At 43.4% G+C, this 19534-nt stretch overlaps 1 protein-coding gene across 3 annotated transcripts in view; it reads right to left on the reverse strand.

The window, feature by feature from the left end:
- The window catches only part of LOC109858604 (protein split ends), a 64332-nt gene that overhangs the window by 29589 nt on the left and 15209 nt on the right, over positions 1-19534 (reverse strand). The window lies entirely within an intron of this gene.

Genomic DNA, 19534 nt, shown 5'->3' on the forward strand with positions numbered 1-19534 from the left:
ATAAAATTTCAACTTTTACAAATCAAGAGCATAAAGAATTATACTCTATTATTTCTCTCTCTCTCTTTTTTTCAAAATCAAAAATAACTTTTAAATCGCGAAATTATTATTTACCGTGAAATAAACTTCGACCAAATTTCGAGATTTCTACGCGATTAAATAAGAGAAATCGGTGTGCCAATAACACAAAGTTGAGAAAAAAAAATAACAAGCAATATTTTATTTGAAATTTCATTTTAGAAACATGTTATTTGTGTGTTTATTTTACAGCAATAGTCAGAACACATCACGTGAGACAAATATCATAACAATATTAATTTTATATTAAGTTTGAATATATAAAAAATTAGAGTAACTTAACAACATCAAGTAACTTAATTACATCAAGTTATTCATATCTTTATCGTGGTAATTACGTTACGAAATTGGCGATATCATTGTACTCTCGAGATAAGTAATACAATAACGTTATAACTAATCTAATAACGCAATTAGAGAAAAACAACGATATGGGAATTTTCTTCGAACAGCAAAACGTTGGAAACGTGTGTGATGCAGTCTTAACCGATAAGTCGTCATGAATATATTCTACGTGTTAGACAGCGTCTGGACAATACGCAGCCTGCTTGGCAGGTTTCTAAATACCGAGCACCTGTTACAAGTCTAATTCTTTTGCAGCAGTGGTTCCCAAATACAATTCAAAACGAAATCCTAGTTTTTTAAAACATAGGCATAAAAAAAATTTTAACTTTCACGTCCAATCCTCAACAGAAATTTTCCACTAAAAAAGTGTGAACGCAATAATCTAAACTCACAGGAATTCAATTAATCGACATTTTTTAAACAGATTTTTGACGTATTTTTTATCGCGATACACTCGATTAATAATTCTACGCGCATAAAGTTCCGCTTTCATTGTTCGGATATTATTATCGGTGTGCCAACCTCGGTGTGTCAAAAGCATCAATCGAAATCCAGAATTTAGATGAAAGAATATTTCTACAGGGCAAATGTTCTTTCATTCAATTTGAATACGGTTCACAAACGGAGAAAAAAAAGGAGAGTGTTGAGGCAAGAGCCTCCTCAACTTTGAAGCACCGAGCGACGAGCGACGCAAAGACAGTCGATCGTTCTAAGAGAAAGAAGAGAAGAAGTCGGAAGAACGAGAAATAACGGTAGTCGATATTACGACCATTCGCCGCGCCTACATTCTGCTGCGGCGTTTTTCGTTCGTGCTTCTGTCCCGTGAAGAGAAAGCCGGCGTCAGTGTCTTTTGTATACTGTTCGTTGCGTGTTCGCTCCAACGTCACGAGAGAAAGAGATGACGAGATAAGGTGAGAAAGAGAGAGAGAGAGAGAAAGAGACGATGTATTCGAACGATACTTTTATAAGACAACAAGTAGAACAAAACGTAGACGGATATGCGCGACAGAAGGATCGGTCATGTAACTTCATGTCTCAGCTACATTCTCGATTGGGATCGCGCGAGTTGCGCCAGATGAAAACCGACGTAGTATGTACGATGGGCTCTTGTTCTTCAAAACAACTAGTCGTATAACGCTCTAGCGTGGTTGTAAAGTTGTTCTCTGCAGGGCAGATCCCGTCGGAGTAACTTTTCGTGTCTCGCGCGGAATTCAACGTTCGCCAGCTCTCCTAACTTTTACAGCGATTGTATTTCTGTACACGGTTCTATACGACATCGGCCGAAGGCGGCGGCGGCGGCGGCGGCGGCGGTGGTGACGCGCGGCGTTCGCGAGCTGTGAAGGAAGAGAACTCCTCTTTCTTCAACAGACTAGAGAAAGAGATACAGACAGACAGACAGAGAGACAGAGAGAAAGAGAGGCGAAAGAGAGAAAGAAAAAGACTCGCGATTCGAGCGAGCGAGAGAAAGAGAGAAGATTCGGTCGCGCGAACCAATGGCGTAACGCTTTCGCGGAACGGTTTTACGGGCGACGAATTATCGTCGGCGTGAAAAAAAAAAATCCCGTTGCCTTTTGTATCGCGTCTCTTAAATTCTCGCGGATTTTCCCGAGAAAACGAAACGGAAGGGAGAAAAGATTCTTCGAATATCCTCAATCTTTCCGGGAAGAATAGCCGTGAAACTTGGGAAAATCGCACGGACTCGCGCGGAGCAATAAACTTCGCCATTTACGAGCGCGCGGTTAAAAATCGTAATTAACTGACGTGGCTGTCAATGCGCGTTACCGCACGTTAAGTGGAACGGGCGAGGCAACGAGGCGACGGTGTGACCGCAGAAATGTTAAAAGCGCGGGAGAATACGCGGAGAGAGAATAAAGGTTTTGCAAGGTGCGGCTGGAGTTGCAGGAGTTACGCCATTGGATGCGTGCACACGATGCAGCGCAACTGCAGCCTCCTGTGGCGATGTTCACACCGAGACTGCTTTTTTTCTAGGGCTCCCTTCTCCCTCTCTCTCTCGCACGATTTCACCACGCTCAGCTGGGCATAGTTCTCTTTCGCGAGAGATATACACGATATATATGTACTTGCACACACACACACACGCTTGAGTGTGTGTGTTACGCGCTTCTCTGCCGTAATACGCGCACCACGCGTGAACGGGGAATGGACGCGAGCTCGGACAACGATTTCACGATGTTTACGCGCGCGAAACGTCGCCCCGTATTTTTTCCGTTTCTCTTCTCGCCCGTGACGTGTCCGCGACATCAGTCTCTTTCTTTCTTCCTCTTTCTCTCTCTCTTTCTTTCTTGGAGATTTACGCGTTGTTCCCAGACGGAGACACGAAAAACGCAACGCGAACCGAGTTCCTCCGTCGTGTGTCAAACCTGGTCCGACGTAAACAGGAAGTAACATAATACAGAGTCCGTGAGAGAAGAATTATTTCATATTTCGCGATCTAACGGAATCCGTGTGAGAGACGCTTTGATTCTTCTCGAGATCGTTGCAAATACTCACCAGAGCTGAGAATAATAAATGTCTCGAATATGTTTATAATTTATCCACGCAAAAGTACATGTAATTACACGTCATTTTTATTTTCAACAAATGAATCGCGAAAAACACGGAGGAAAACAGAGCGGTTATTACATTAATTAGGGGACGTAAATGAGCGCGATAAAACGATCGCGTGACACGTGAAAAAAAGTCGCGATACACACACACACACACTCTTTCTCTCTTTTTCTCTCTCTCTCGCGGCAAGAACCTCGGAAAAACAACATGTATCATCTTCGGGGTATTTCTATGGCCGTGTATCTCTAACGCGTGCGAAATCATTTTGCAATTATCTCGTCGACTCTCGACCAGACAAAAAGAGGAAAACACACACACATACGCACGGCGGAGAATTACAGCATGGACTTGTTTCGAGGGGAGAGATATCTAAATGATATCAGTATGTAGTGGTGAGTAGAGAAACGAGTTCTTTCTCTCTCTCTCTCTCTCTCTTTTTCTCTCTCGTCAGATTGCATCGCGGAACACAACTTATCTAATTTTGTCGGGAAAATCTTCAAATCTAAATAAAAACACGCGGACACGCACGCGAGCGGAATTCTTTCATTTATTATAACGCGATGCGATGCATAATTCATAAACTGATAAATGGAAACCTGATAATTTATGCCTGTCCCAGTATTGAAATATTTTCACAAAATGTATATTTAAGTGGCGGTTGAACTTTTTAATATTTATATATGCAATATAACATGTACACATATGTATTTCCACAAAAATTTCTTTTATCGACAACCTTAACGCTCTTGTATAGTAATTTTTTTTTATGTATTATGTAATGTATATATATCATATTATTTATTTTTGCTCGGATATACGACGATGTACACGAAGAAATTATTTGTTCGTAGCGTTAAAAGTTCATTTACGGATCAGCTCCGTAAACATTTACCGAGCGTTACGTAGCGGCAACATTGTTACATGTTGTGTGCTATCTTCTTTAATATTCCGCACCATATCGGTACACGAACTGTGCGGAGTAGATTTAAGGTGCATCACGCGGACAAGGTGTAACGCATGCTAAATAGAAACAATTAATAACACCTATAAAGCCTTTCCCATAAGCCTTCAACTTCGCCGCGGATTTGTCGCGAAATGCAAATATCGTAGAAAGCTTTCGCGAGTTGAAAATGCTAACTTATTTATTTATTTAGTTTTCAAACTTTACGTCGTCACAAACAAACTGACGTGTCATTTAAAAAAAAAAAATGCGATTAGATAGAGATACAAGAAAAATTCCTGAAAAAATATATTTCGCATCACGCGTTATTTCTTGAAAATTCATATTTTACACATCCTGCTCCAATTTTTTGTCATACCTGTGAGCGCAATTTTCCCTCGATACTTGGAAAATTCAGAAGGAGAGGAAAATGACACAAGCCCCGCGCTCCGAAACGATTTACGGAGTCTGACTCTCCTTCGAGGTGGGTGGCGTGCCGGACGTAAATCCACGAGGGGGAAGGCGTCTGTTTTAATGACGCTCTATTTTCGTCGATGGTACTCGAACTCGCGCCTGTTGTTTTGTCAGTCAACAGGAAGTAATGGAATTTTATTTCTCTGCATGCGCGTATGTGCATGCATACAAAGTCCGTTCCCCTTCGTACACGCGCAGCTCATTGGAAAGTCCGCCGCAGAAATTGAGCGAGGCGAGGAAAAATGCATTATCAACAATACATTTACCCAATGAATAAAACAACTTTTTTTTTTTTTTTTTTTTTTTTTTTTTTTTAGTGAGAGCATTATTACAACATAAGTATGTATTTAAGCGTCGACTAGAGTAACTTTTATTTTTTAATAGATCGTTGTGTAATCCGCATTAGAGGCAAATTAGATGCGTAACTTGCTCGGCTTTTAAAACGGACATGTGTCAACTCTTGTTGTTGCTTTTGTTTTCTATTACACTGCACGAGCTGCGAAAACATATGTTTCAATGAAATCTTTCCGTTTTATGGAGTCTACGCATTTTCTAAAAACAACACAATTTTCACGATTTTTGCACAAATTTCACGGATTTTACGGAATTCTTTAAAGCATGCACGCAAGCGTGTATGTACGCGGAATGCGAACACGGAATTCACATCACGCTTTTCGCGAGATGTCATGTATGTACTTCGGCCTTAATTTCGCCGCTCTCGCCGTCGCGTATTTCGTACATAGACGCGGTTGATACCGAGCGCGATTGTGGATTCGACGCGCGCGACCTTGCGCGAACGGCACTGTCGGCGCGTCAGAAACGTCAGGAAACTGCAGTTTCTCCGACGTATGCATTGTTCCGTTTTCAGCCCCGCGCTTGCACATGTGTCACAGAGTGCATCGATTGACCAAGATCATATGGTATGTGAAACACAACCGAGACACGTCATGTGTAAAATGTCTTTTCCAAGATTTTGTGACATTTGTTGCGTCAAGCGCGAACCGAAGTTATTATTTTATGTGTCACATGTTGTTGATAAATAACAATTTTATTATTTCATAATGTTATTATATATGTATATACACAACAATCCTATTGTTGCTTAAACTTGTGTAATATAATTTTAGACTTCTATTGCCACACAGCGATTCGACGAGAAAAGAGATTTCTCGGATAGAAAGCCCACTTCCTCGTACCGCTCGATCGGCCACGCACATTCTGGTAATTGAATTTCGCCGTGCACGATGAATTTCTTGCAACGGCGCGGCGGCGATGGCGGCGACAGCGACGACGACGACGACGACGACGACGACGACGACGACGACGACGACGACGACGACGACGACGACGACGACAACGACGACGACGACGGCCTGGCCTCGGCGATTTTCAATTCGCAGAATTAGCCGCGGCGCTGACGTGAAAGTTCACCGTTGGAGTTCGACACGTTGACAGTTCATCGACCTCGATCAAACGAAACCGGCCATGTGGGTCTTGTCGCACGTGTTTGTGCATACACGCGCGTCCGTCTTTAAACGTGTCTAAAAATTCAAACGCGAGCCGCACCGAGAAACCCCGAGTTACAACAAAGAGAAATATACAGAAACGAACCGAAGACTTATGCAGATGGAATTAGAACGGTTTTGGCAGAAAGAGAGAGAGAAAAAAATACGGAATTTTTGCCACACCTAATAAAACATTTACACAGTGTGAGGTGACTACGCGCCAACGAAGAGACCGACAATCTACGTTTCTCTAAACGTCACTCGCGATCAAGAATAACCTCGAGTTTTCCACGATTAAAAAAAAACGTTCCCGCGATAAAAGTCCGTAAAAAAATTTAGTTCGCGAACGTGCCGCATGTGTATTAATTACCGCGCGCGACTACGCTAATTATGCACTATTTTTTATTTTTTATTTTTTTTTTTGCAAGAGACGAGAGAACAATGTTTCCGCTTCGCTGGGCTAACGAGTGGTGCACGGGAGGCTTTCTCCGTTTCGGAAGATTCGTTTCGGATCGCGCGCGATTCGGACACATCGGCGCGATTCGCGCCGATGCTTTCGACACGCCGCTGACCGGCCTTTATAGACATTATTGTATATTATATTTTATAACATATCGCTTTATACACAATATAGGTATAAAAGAGACGCGAGGAGAGCACGCCTACGTTCTCACGAATGTCGCACAGATGGTTATTACAACAAGAGGAATGAAAACCAGTTTGAATATATATATTGATAGCTTCTACGAACGACCAGTATGAGGGATTAGCTGCGATAAGAATTTGCATAAGAACCGTGAGAGTTTTTATGAGATTTTTTTCGCTAAATGTTATGTGACATGACTCACGCACGCGTGGTAACAGAGGAAGGTGTGTGTTGTTAATTAAGAATTGCATCTCACACACACTTCGCGCGGAGTTAACCGATTACCTAACCGATGATGTCGAGTATCCTCGATACAATCGCGTATCGAAGAGCGTTGGGTAAAGGACATTAACATTCAGGCTTTGGAATCATTAACACGTATTGCTAAATTTATTGGTGTTGCGCGCAGTGTGCGCGCTTCGATTTCATCATCGACGGATTTCGAAGGGAAAGTTATTCCGAACGGCACGCAAGCGTCGTTAAACGTAAGTAGATGCGTATACTTGTGTACGTAAAAATTCCAAGTCCTCGTGATTACTAAGAGAATTATTTTGCGAACAAAAGAAAACACGAGAGAAAGTGGCAAAAAAATGTACAAATCCGTATGTACTTATTTTGTTTGCGTCTCCTCGCGATATTCTCCGGATCTTCTCGTGCCGTTCGCGTACGTTGCCTCCGCCTATGTTGAACGCGCAGGATCATAGGTGAATGAGGAAAGAAGGCGACAGAGAGAGAGAGAGAGAGAAAGAGAGAGAACACGCAATTACGTAAGCGACGAGGAGACACCGGCCAACATGAGGAAGAAGCCGGCTCTCGCTTCTTCATCGACTCGAATAACCGTTGGCATCTTGGGTACTAGATCTTCGAACGAAAAGGTTATTCTCCTACCTTAGCTCGTTCGCTCATTCGCTCGATCACGTTTGCAAGTTCCACTTTGCGATCCTGCTCAATTCTTTCTTTGTCATTCGCAATAATATATCATTCTCTCTTTCTCATTCGACTGGTCATCATAAATTTGATCCGAGACGCGGAAGGCCGTGCGCGAACATAAAATTAAACATGCGACAGCGTAACCTCACCTCACCCTCAAAGTCGCATGAATTATAAATTGTTGTCAGCTGGATGTTCGTTGTGCAATTGGAGCGATCGACAAAATTTCTCTTGCAATATTACGAGTAAATTTTTCTCTTTAAATAAATGAGCAAATAATTAATAAAAACGAAGATAGATTTTTCTGGAAAATAAGATTACGTAGGTGGAAATCGCGCGTGTGTGAAAAATGTTTTTTTTTCTTATTTTACAGTTATTAGTAAAATATATTAACAAATTGGCAGAGTAAAAATGCTTTACGATCGCATTATTTTATACGTTTCAGACTCTTATGGAAATATGTAACGAGTTCACAGGTTAATCAAATTACCGCGACGTGTCGCAGTGACGAAACACAAGCTGTGCAAATTGCGTCGAATAGCACATGTAGCAATCGACCATTTTGATTACATTTCTTTTTTCAACGTCAAGCATTCCAATAGATATGTCGCGATGCGTGAATCCTTTCCATTTCAATTTTACTTTTTTTTTTATTTTTTTTAATTTTTTTATTTTAACAAAAGGCAATTTGTCGGCGAGACACAATGGTATCTGATTCCACGGAATGCCATACAAATCATGGAAGCTGCACACAATTCAACGTCGTACAGTGCGGCCCCATTTTTCATGCCGAACAAAACTTTCTGCGCCTGTCAACCGGGAGATGATGTTTAATCCCGCTGGATTGTACGCGCTCGCGAAAACTAATAATTGTTTGTTTACGTCTCGGTGTTTGCGAAATATAAAGTAAAATTCAGAAACACAAAAAATATTGGTGTTCAATTCAACGTTTCGTATTTTTCTTTTCTTTCGCATGTTATGAAATTATTTCTCTTTAAATCCATCGGTCTTTGACGTGTAGATGATATTGCGATTTGAGAGCCACTGAACCGTCGTCGCAACGATTCTTCCGGTACAAAAAAGAGCAATCGAAGTTCAACCCGGGCGTCAGCTCGCGGGAGATGAACAGCACGCTCGCTATCGATGAGATTTTTTTGTGTAAAACGAAAAAAAAAGCACAACGAAAAATGATAAGAAAGAAAAAGGGAAAAATCGAAGAACCCGATAAAGGCCGAGAGAAATTGTTCGATATGTTGAGGCGTCTCGAGATTTCTTCGGCACTTTAAATCGGCAATTTATATCCGCACTATGTCATCGATCTGTGGACCTCAAAACCCAGATATCCAAAATAAATTTAATCAAACTTGGTTAATTATTGAAAATCTGCTATAATTGTTCTCCTTTATATCTCCTAGCTGCTATATTTTCCTCAATGCTCTTACATATCAATTGAATCAATTAAATCAAATTGCGAGCATATTATCAATGAGGTGAGTTATCTCCGAGATTTCTCACACACCTATATGTACATATATGGATAAATTAATTAACAGAGAGTGCAAAAAGTTTCTACAATATTTCTTCTTGTATTCTTTCAAACTGCCAGCTTTACCTTCTCTTTCTCCTCTTACTTTCCTGCAATATTCTCGGTCACTTTTCCTCAATTTCTTTTAATAAGCGACGCAATATCTATCGCGTTTTTCGCGATTGTCGCAGATTATCGGACAATCGTATCTTATCGCAGAGATAACGTGTGAGAGAAATTCTTATTATAAACATCAAAAGATGTCGTCAAAATTTTGATTGTCATTGCACGTACGAGAATAATAGCCGACATACAGTGAGGAATCTCATTTATCCGGACCGATCGGAAGACAAGAAAGTTTGGATAATTGAGTTGTCCGGTTAATAGAGATTGTCACCAGCATTTTCGTCATCTTTTGTTATTAGTTCGGATAATAGAGATTTTGACATTCGATAAACGGAAGTTTACTGGTGAGAAGTTTGTCTATAGAAAGTAGAAATAGAAGTTAAATAGAAGTTTAAGCTTCAAGTCGTTTCGGATAAACGAGGTTCCACTGTGGCAAGGTAGACAACACAATATAAGATCGAGTGTGACGAGTGAGACTCCGCTGTTCCTGCAGCGGCTGTGTACGTCCGCAAAATGCACGACGGTAATACGCCCACTCGGCACAGCCCCGACGGCAAAACGTCGGCCGGTCTATCGGAAAATGTTTTCCACATAGTTCCGCCGTTATAGGATGAAAGAGACTGGGTCACACGTATACACGCGACCACGGCTTTCTCTGTGTATATCCGGCAACCGGCTGCGCGCGTTCACGGTATACTCCCAGGTATTTATTTATCGCCGACCATATCTGCCCTTGCGAACTTCACGGGCAAACACGGGAGGTGTACCTGCTTTGCGCGACGGCGATGCATAAAAATGCGACGGCGCTCACGCTTCTGGCCGGATAGCAAAAGCAAGCATAGGAGGAGAACGGTGGGACACTTGGCTTTCGCGCGCACCACGCCGTCCTCGAGACAGGTGTATCTATTGCCGCATATATGTATACTTACGTATTCTATTCGTTTCTACGAATAATCGTTTCGCGACTAAGTATATATGTATATGAGCGTGTAACGCGCGCGTTATCGACACGATGGCATTTTTCAGCGCGGCAATATATTTATGTCGCGCGTTACGGATCGGTTGCCTTTTCGACGGACCGACGCTGACCGACTGTCGCGCAACGACGTTCAACGCGCGCGCGCCCCGCCCGCTTTTCCCCAGCGCACACACCTCTGTGATTTTAACGATAAATTACAACTGACAGTTTATCCGCGTTTCGAGTATCGATCGGCCGACCGAGTTAATTGCGACATGAGTAAAAAATAAAAAAAATAAAAAAAAAAATAAAAAAACGTTACGCCAGATTCTTTTAACCTTGCTGATAACTCGTGGTTGCTTGTGTGGTATGTTATTTAAATATAAGTCACGCGGTTAAAACGTAAATATCGTCGGTATGTTCCATGTCGTTGCATCACCGCGACACTTTTCCGGAATCGAACGGTCTCTTGAATCGATCGACACGCCCGTACCTCGGAATACGAGCCGCGGTAATGTTATCGAAACATTATGCAGAGAAAACAGAATCGACGACGGCCGATTTTTAATTCCCCGCACTATGCAGCGTGTATATATGTATATATATTTTATATATATATATATATGTATGTATGTACACACACATGTATATACACGGGGAGCAGAGATCAAGCGCGTCGATGTCTGTTTTCGTTTCATCAACCCCACGACGACGGCGGGAAATTCCCGTGATCTTCTCCCGCCTGCTTCTCTTCTCCCTCCCATCCTATCATCTTCCCAAAGTACCGGTATTCGAACTCAAGCGGAGAGCTGGGAGAGCTCATCTCTCTTTCCGAACGAACAACTACTACGCGCGTGCAAAACCGGAATCTCGGATTGGACGAAGCGAGCGGAGCGGAGCGCGCACGCCGGAGCTAACTGGCTTATTCGCCAATACATTTCGATACGTAAATAAATACAAGGTCGACCGGCGAGAGCATTTCTGTGATATAAAGGGCTGGGAAATTGCCTGTGGCGCGGGGAAGCTATTGACCGCGCGACGCGTTTCGCGCATCGGCCGAAAGTTTTGCGACGCTAAAGGCGCGCGGGCACAACGTCGACAGCCACGTCAACTACGACGATGATGATGACAATGACGGCGGCGCGGCAAGCGTCGACAGAATGCATGCGAGGCCACTCCACGGAGTTCACGCTCGGCAACGTCGCCATATATCGACCCAGCTGTCGCCGTTGGAGAAGAGGACTGGGCCACCAAGCTCGTGTGTCCAAGAAATTTAACTGTTTCGTTTCGAGAAGGTTGTTTGCGCGAAACCTTATTGGGATTATTATCTGTTTCGAACGTATTTGTACAAAAAAAGACGTCTGCGAATAAATAAACTTCGCTCGCACGTTTGTACGATGCTTAATTTTTTTTTTTAAATAACGATTTTGATTGTTCTTATTGCCTCGTACAATTTGTAATCTTATAAAGTAATGTGTTATAAAATACGTTTTAATTTACACACACGTACAAAAAAGATAAATAACATAAATTATATTTCAGAGAGAGAGAGAGTTTACGCAAATAAATGTTTCACATCCAACACGACAAGTCTTGTTATTAGAGATTTTAAATGTTTTGTGTATTCTTAGTACTTTTTAAATTATTATTTTTTATATTTTTTTCTTAAGAAAATTCAGTTTAAAAACACCAATAGAGAATCGAAATTCATTCTCACTCTCTCTCTCTCTCTCTCTTTCTCATTCGCAATATCGGAATCGCGCACGGCGTCGGAATTCGCGTTCTGAATTTACATTTCCATTAAACGCTGGCGTAGTTTCAGCGTTAATTCTTAAAGTACAGATCGAGCGCGATATCCGCGCGTTCTATTTCGGTGGAAGCCGAGGTGAAATGGCCGAGAAACGATTCGCGACCCCAGCACCCACTATCACCACCCTATACGAGCCGACCAATTCCTCCCTCTCCACCCCGCCTGACCGGGAGAAGGGAATAAGGGAGGCAAAGGGTAGGAGGACGAATCCAACCGAACTCGTGGAGTGACGAGTCACCCCTGCTTGGATGCTTGGCGCACGCGGGATTCCCCTTTGTGTCTATCTCTCTCTCTCTTCCGCCTCCCCTTTCTTCCAACTCTAACCTCTCCTTCCCCCATTTAAATCCATCCCGCGTTTCTCCTCTCTCGCGCTGTCGCCCTCATCTCTCTTTTCTCGATTCCTCTTTCCACTCGAGAATCTCTCCTCAACACCCCTTCGTTCCTACCGCCGTCGCCGCCTGTTTGCCACCACCCCAGCATCACCAACACCACCCAATAGCGTTCTCTCCCTCCATCCCTACGGAACTTCCCGACCCAGCACGGGGAGCGAGTCTCCGACGACGACCGGTAGACTCTGCTGGGCATTCCCCTCTCGTCCTCACTCTCTCTACGCGGATTTCCGATATCTCCGTTTCTTCTTCGTAGCTCTCGGCCGCATCGCGCGAGAGACCGGTATATATATACATTCTTGCCTCGCCACTTTTTCACTCCCATCTCTGCCCTTTTCGTTTCTTGATCGAGTTCTCTCCCCCTTTTCATCCTTATTTCTTGCTACCCGCTTCTCGCCTCTCCGCCACCGATGTATCCGATGGTTGAGTAATGGATTGAATTTGGCAGAAGTCTCATTCGGATAAAACTGTGAGAATCTCCCGACTGTGTGTGTTCGCGCGCGCGCGCACGCGCCCGCCTCAGAGCAGCGGGAGGAAGATGCACGTCTACTTTCTTGACGCGACGGGCGTAGGTGGAGGTGACGTCAGATAGGCTGAATAAATAAATTAATGTCAGTTCCCAAACGGTTACAACTTGAGAATTACGCATTCGAGATGTTTACTTTTTTTTTAACGCAATTACAAACACTCCAAACACTGATTCCTCAACATTTTTCCTTGTATTTCGTAAACATGTGGATTAAGATAAGAGAAGTTTCACAATTTCTGGTAAAACCCGCAAAATTTACCGGTTTATATAGTAAGAAGAAGGAAAAAAAAAGACAAATCACTTAGATGAGTCAGAATCCGCGCGAACGACGCGCAAACGCCTCAATAAAAAAAAAAAAAAAAGACCTCGCGTATTCAAAAATCGCGAGAAGAATGTGAGGAAGTGTTGGCTCGTAGCCAATGCTCTCTTGTACCGCGCGTCTTCACGAAGGTGACGCCGGGTAATTTAATGTCCCACGCAGCCCTGGCCGTGTATGACCAAAGCCGAAGTGAGTCACTCGCTCGCTCGCTCGCTCGTTCGCTCGCGACCGATCGACCGGGTACCTGGTACCCCGAGGCACGTTCGCCACTTTTATCGCGGAGGCATCGCGCACGGGCAATTTTCTCGGTGCGCCATTCGCGTATACCCGCCGCCGCCGCCGTCGTACGAGGGAACAAAATTGCCGGTAATGCGGCTCTCTCATTTTGATCGCGGAGGAACACGAGATCGAGAACTGCGGCGAATGACCGCTCATTTAAAAGCAACGAAATGTCAGACGGTGCGCCTCCCAATTACGCTTCTCCCCTCCCCGTGCGCAAAACTGTATCTCGATTGTTCCAAATTTGACTATACAAATGCGACTATACGGCTCACAGAAGTATATGTTACATGTGCGTAGGTGCGATAAAACTTCATCATGCTGAACGACAAATTTTATCGTTCATCTCAGGTTGGGGAAACATTATCTCCCGATGTTGTCAAGATATCTTTCTTAGATACGAGCCTATTTCTTGCGTAAACTCATGCGATGTTAGTCTGTCGCGCAGTCTTTTCCTCACGTATACTCGCGCAAATAGAGACACGTACAATCTGTATATTAGCAGCCATGCTTTTATATCTGCGACATGTTTGTTGAAAGGAGTGTACGCTCTCGTGGCGTAAGAATCACGAGTTACACGCTTATAAGTAAAATCGTTTGTCATTCCAGGATTGTAATTTTTCGTAATATAACGAAATATTGCTCTCATTTGCGACGTACAACCGTGCGCGTCGTCGTTCTCGTTAGATCTCGGCCCTTACAGCGCAGTACACGCGCCAGATAAATGTGCAAGGCGACCGGTGATCAAACCGTGCACAATCGCGCGCGCGCGCGCGCACGGTTTCGTTTATATAACTTTATCTCGTAAGTGCTTGTGTGTGCGACAATTGGTTCAATTCGTTGCAAGTGCCAAGTGGATCGAGCGACCTGTGTCGCGTCCGTTGAATGTTGCAGGATGAAAACGAGATGACGGTTGTCCTTCGAATTGAAGACATGCGTCATCTCTCCGGGACTGCTCGATTGGCTTCGCCAAACAAGCCGACGAAACGCGATGTGGGACGGATGGCGCGCGGTTGCGATCGTTCTTCTGCGACTCGAAGAAAGGAGCGGAGACCCCTGTTTTGCATTCCCGCGTCGAATGAGTTACGAGCGACGAGGTGCCATCACGCCACGTCGAGCGGAAAGAAAACACGATCTCTCGTTACGCGTGGCTAAAGACTCTCCGTGCGAGAGCACGGCGGGAGGAAGAAAAAAAAAACAGGCGGAATAAAGGATAGACAAGTACAAGAGAGTCACAGTGGAAGGAATCTGATGATTTCTGCGGCACGAAAAAAGATAAGAGGAACGGAAAACGGGGAAGGGAGGAGACGACGCAAGGCGTTCGCCTATCCGTGACGTTTAAACGCTAAGCGGCCAATCGGTAGTCGAACCTGTAATAACCGGCGATAACCGTCCAGTTTCTGTAATCATCGTCCTCGTCGATCCGTCAGTACTGCGACGATTGGCGCAGCAGTGCCGATCATCGACGAAGATAACCACGAAGACGATCGGGTTTGAAGAAACCCGGACCGGACGATCCGTGTTTCTTCTGCCTTTCTGACCATTTTACGAAATCGATTTGCGGCTAGTTTCGCGGAAACAATTTTCGAATCGTAATAACTTGCGGGATGCTGGCTTATACATGTGCCTCCGCCCTCTCTTTATCTGACAAAAAACCGGAATGTTTTGATAAATTAACAAACGTTCTTGAATGACTATTCATATGAGTGGAGGCTTTCAATATGCGATACGGCAATACGTAAAAGACGAAATGTAAATAGTACATAAGTAAAAAGCGATGTATATTGGAGCAAAAATAAAAAATTTCACAAGATTTAATCTATATAAACAAGAGATTAGAAGCGCGCGCAGATATAAAATCAATTGCGAAACTTCTTTCGAGAAATCGTTGCGTTCGACCTTATCACAGCGGCGATCTTTAAAAACAGCCGAATCGCGCGAGGTAACATGCAAGAGACGCGCATGAGAGATACAATCGCACCGATTTAGATTACGCTACACTCCAGAATCTAGTTTATTTCGTATCGTTTTAATCATACGCCGCGCTGTGACAGTTTACGATAAAATAAAGTGTGGGAAATTAAGCCCTTAATAAGCTGCTGATGAGGAGAAACGACGCGATAACATCAAACGATAGATTCGTACGATTTCTTCAGTATCGTCGTGCCTGATAAACACGTTACGCAAGAAGCAAATCGCATAAATCGCTACGCAGTCTCTTCGTTCGCTAACACGCGCTGCGTAGAAAAGGGACCGCGCTTAGCATGCGAGTGCCGTTGTAATTGGTCTCTTCTCTCCTCGACTCTCTTTCTCTCTCTCTCTCTCTTTTGCCGAGACGCCGAACGCTCTTTCGAGGTTAGAAGTGCAATGCACTGTTGCATTTACTGTGCAGCGGCGCATCAACGGAATGCTGATATCAACGTAATACAGACCTCAGGTGAACATGGTCGCTCAAAGTCGCTCATCACTTTGTATTATTGCGCGCGATTATCTCGGGAAAGAGCTGCTTTCTTCAATTAATTTCAAATAGATCTTATCGATGCTCAATAAAGGACAGCTATATAAATATAATATTAATTAAAAAAAAAGCGTTAAAAACCACGTAAATTCTCACGTAATTTCCCAACAAAACGCAGTTACATACACACGTGCAACGCGAACATGTTTAAACAATTGTTGCTTTGCGCGACCAGACATAATTGTATTTTCAAACATTATTACATGTGAATTTTAATTAAAACTGAACTACGTGAAAGTATGTTTTTTTGTTTTAATGTTTCGAGACAGAACGAAGTTCGATCTTTCGAAGTTTAAAATTGAAGACTTGTGCGAGGCCTCTTTCGTCGCCACGTTTTTTGTGTTACGCGAGTAGTTTTACGGATGATGTAATAGTGTGCTGCGCACACAGGTGGAACACAGGTTCGTCACAAAAAAAAAAAAACGAACGACTTTTCCCGTCGAAATCGTTACATCTTCGACAAACCGATATTCCGGCGAAGCCTTTCGAGTCGCGGCTTTCGAATCAGGGGTGAAGGGGAAGGGGGAGGGGAAGTCAACCTCGAACTCATACTTGTAAGAGCTCGGTGGGATTCGAGATAGTTTCATTCACTCGACACGGCGGTCGACGGGTTGCGCAATCCGTCGTCTACCTCAACCTGTCTCGCAGCAGCCACAAATCGCGTTCATGCAAATCGAGAGCCCGCATAGAATCTTTGGCCAGCGAGCTCAAGATTAAGGACGGCATTGTGCAAGATGAGAGAGTTTTATCTGGATGAGCGTTTATATCAAATGACCTCTGTCTGAGAGAACGTTTATATCTTATCGACGCGCACAGTTCATTGTAACGATAGCACCGAGTTGCGTAAATATGTGCGAAAAAACTTTACAATGTACAATTTTAACGACCAATTTAATCCTTTTGCAATTCGCGTCGAAAATTAGATGAATTTTAGCAGTGTAAAAATATTGAAACGAGCATTATTATTATCGAGAAACGAGCGCTTTTTCCAGAAATTCGCTCCGAAATATCGAGAATAGAAGAAAGGTGTTTCATTATCTGCAGACACGTTGCGCGCCGCAATAGGGCCGCGTGAAATTACATAACGCTTCTGTGAACGGTAACGGAAGACTTTCCCAAGTAACGCTCTAACGTATTTAGTCTACAGCTGATCCAGAGAGATCACCTTACACGTATCGCGGAATCGAGCGAACTTACTTGTCGCTGGATCTCGCTTTGATTACACGAATTGCATATGCGCGATAACTCGGACGGCCTTGCCGCATACTTACGTTAGACGATTAAAACCGAGGACTCTTTATGTCGCACGCAACCTTGTTACACATACTCGGTGATGTGAAAGAGCCACGTCGAAGACAGATTTTTTTTTTTTTTAAGCTGTCATTTGACTCTCTCTCTTTGACCTATTGAAAGTGTGAATTCTTACGGTACACTTGCGCATTAACCTTTCGCATACGGACTCCAAAAATGACGACTACTAATACAGACTGGGTCTGCGAGACACATGCAATTTTTAAATCAAAAATATCTGCAAAACATCAATATTTTTTAAATTTTGGTTTTCTTTTTTTAATTGAAAGTTTGAACGATTCTGCGTCGATAAAAAAAACAAATCGAGATTTGAAAAGTTTTGACTCATGTTTGCGAAGGGTTAATATACGCAATACGCACTATCGCATCGTAATTAATTCTAAAAAAAAAAAAAAAACACAAGTAAATACGTTCTCCCATCTCTTATCGGTATTTTGAAGAAAATACAGCTCGTGCTCGATCTGTCGGAATTTGTGTCGAGACTTACGAGCAACACAACCGAGCCTGTGCGCAACGAGCGAGAACACACTTTGCTTCTTTTGTTCGTGTTCGTGTTCCCATATGTTTGTGTTTTGTGTTCGTTTACTTGATGTGAAAATCCTGACGCGCACGGCGACGAAGTTTATTTTACACGCGAGTTTATTTTATATGCGTTCGAATATCACACTACACGTGACGACGTGGCTGAACTTTGTGCCGTGAGAACAAAACGCGCGCATAATCTACGCCGATATCATCATGACAGTGTACTTTTCGAAGTGCGCTCATCCGCCCGTCTCTCTGTTTGTACGGCAATGCGTGTAAAGAGAGAAAGAGAGAGAGAGAGAAAGAGAGAGAGGACGCGCGCTATAACGAGAATATATAACCTCGTCTCCCACAACCGGTCGATGATCGCACGCGTGTGTGGGTGAGACATGCGTGGCGATAATGCGTAGCGACGTAGATGCTGTTGACCTTGCGTGTTAAAAGCGCCGTATCGAATCTGCGTATAACAATTCAGAAGGACTATCGGGAGAGTGCAGCGCGTGTTTCCTGACGACGTGGCGACGAACGCGTGGCGATAGTCTGCGTAAACGCTCGACGCGTTACGAGAACAACTATGTTGCGTTAATGCGGCTTTATCGTCGTTATCTACGTAATCGAGAGTTCTCCATTAAATCCTGCGAATAATCGCGCGGTGTAGCTGCGAAACGAGCGAACGGATGTTGTAATAGTAGTACGGAATGTGTGCGCGAACGATGGAAAAGTTCTGATGTAACGAACGGTAATAGAGATAATTGATTCGGATAAATTAAAAAGGTCATTAACGTTTGTTAACTTGAAAAACTGATAACGGTGTTGTTTCGCGATGCGAAACATCATCGATATTTATTTCACATTGAAGATGCAATTTGTTTAATAGAAATATTTGGAGATGAACGCGCGGTGTTGTTTTGTTTCGCGCGGATACATTTTTGACGTCAAAGGCATCTATTTATCGTGCGTTACTAATTTCCCTATAGAATGCTTATCGAATGCTCATGCATAATCATAGCTGAATTATCGCGCGTTTAATATCGCCTCCGCGTGCCTAAATAATACACCCGATCGAGCGAACTCCGAAATATTTTTAAACAAATTTACGAACAAATACGTAATATAATATTTGATATAAAGTAATCACGCGCGGAAGTTGTAAAAGCTATTGCGAGGCTTCGAGGAGAGAGACGTTGATTTGTGTTACGCAATAGATTTGATTAAATATCGTACGTTTTCGACAAGACGTTATGAGAGATTCAATCGCACTCGCGCGACACACGTATCTGTGATATCACATCTTCTTCTTCCGTTCTTTGTGAGTGTAAAATCGCAATACAAATGCAAGTGGCTTATTTAACATAACCGAACAAGAGTTCAACATTGTTCTTGTGACGCAAAACGACTGATATTATGTGGAACGACTGTTACATGACGCCTCGGCAACTGCATGCTGCCTTTTCATTAAAGCCCAACGGTCAGGACCTTCGACTTTAAGCACTAGCATTTTCCACTTCGCAATGCGCGTCATACGGCGCGAGTGTCTAAGCATGCACCGTCGTAAATACCCATGCATCAACCACGCTGATTCGTTTATAATAGACGGGTATTACGGTCATTTGCACGTGTCGTCAATTCCGTCGATGAAGACCCGACCGCCGTTTCTCGTCGCAATTTTCGCCATATGCTTTTTATGTGCTTTTCGTCGTTGTACACCGACGACGGCACGTTATTTGCACATGTTGCGAATTTTCTTCAAGTGAATTGT

This window comes from Pseudomyrmex gracilis, unplaced genomic scaffold, assembly GCF_002006095.1.
Source record: "Pseudomyrmex gracilis isolate BER0280 unplaced genomic scaffold, ASM200609v1 scaffold_214, whole genome shotgun sequence".
NCBI classification, from domain to species: Eukaryota; Metazoa; Arthropoda; class Insecta; order Hymenoptera; family Formicidae; genus Pseudomyrmex; species Pseudomyrmex gracilis.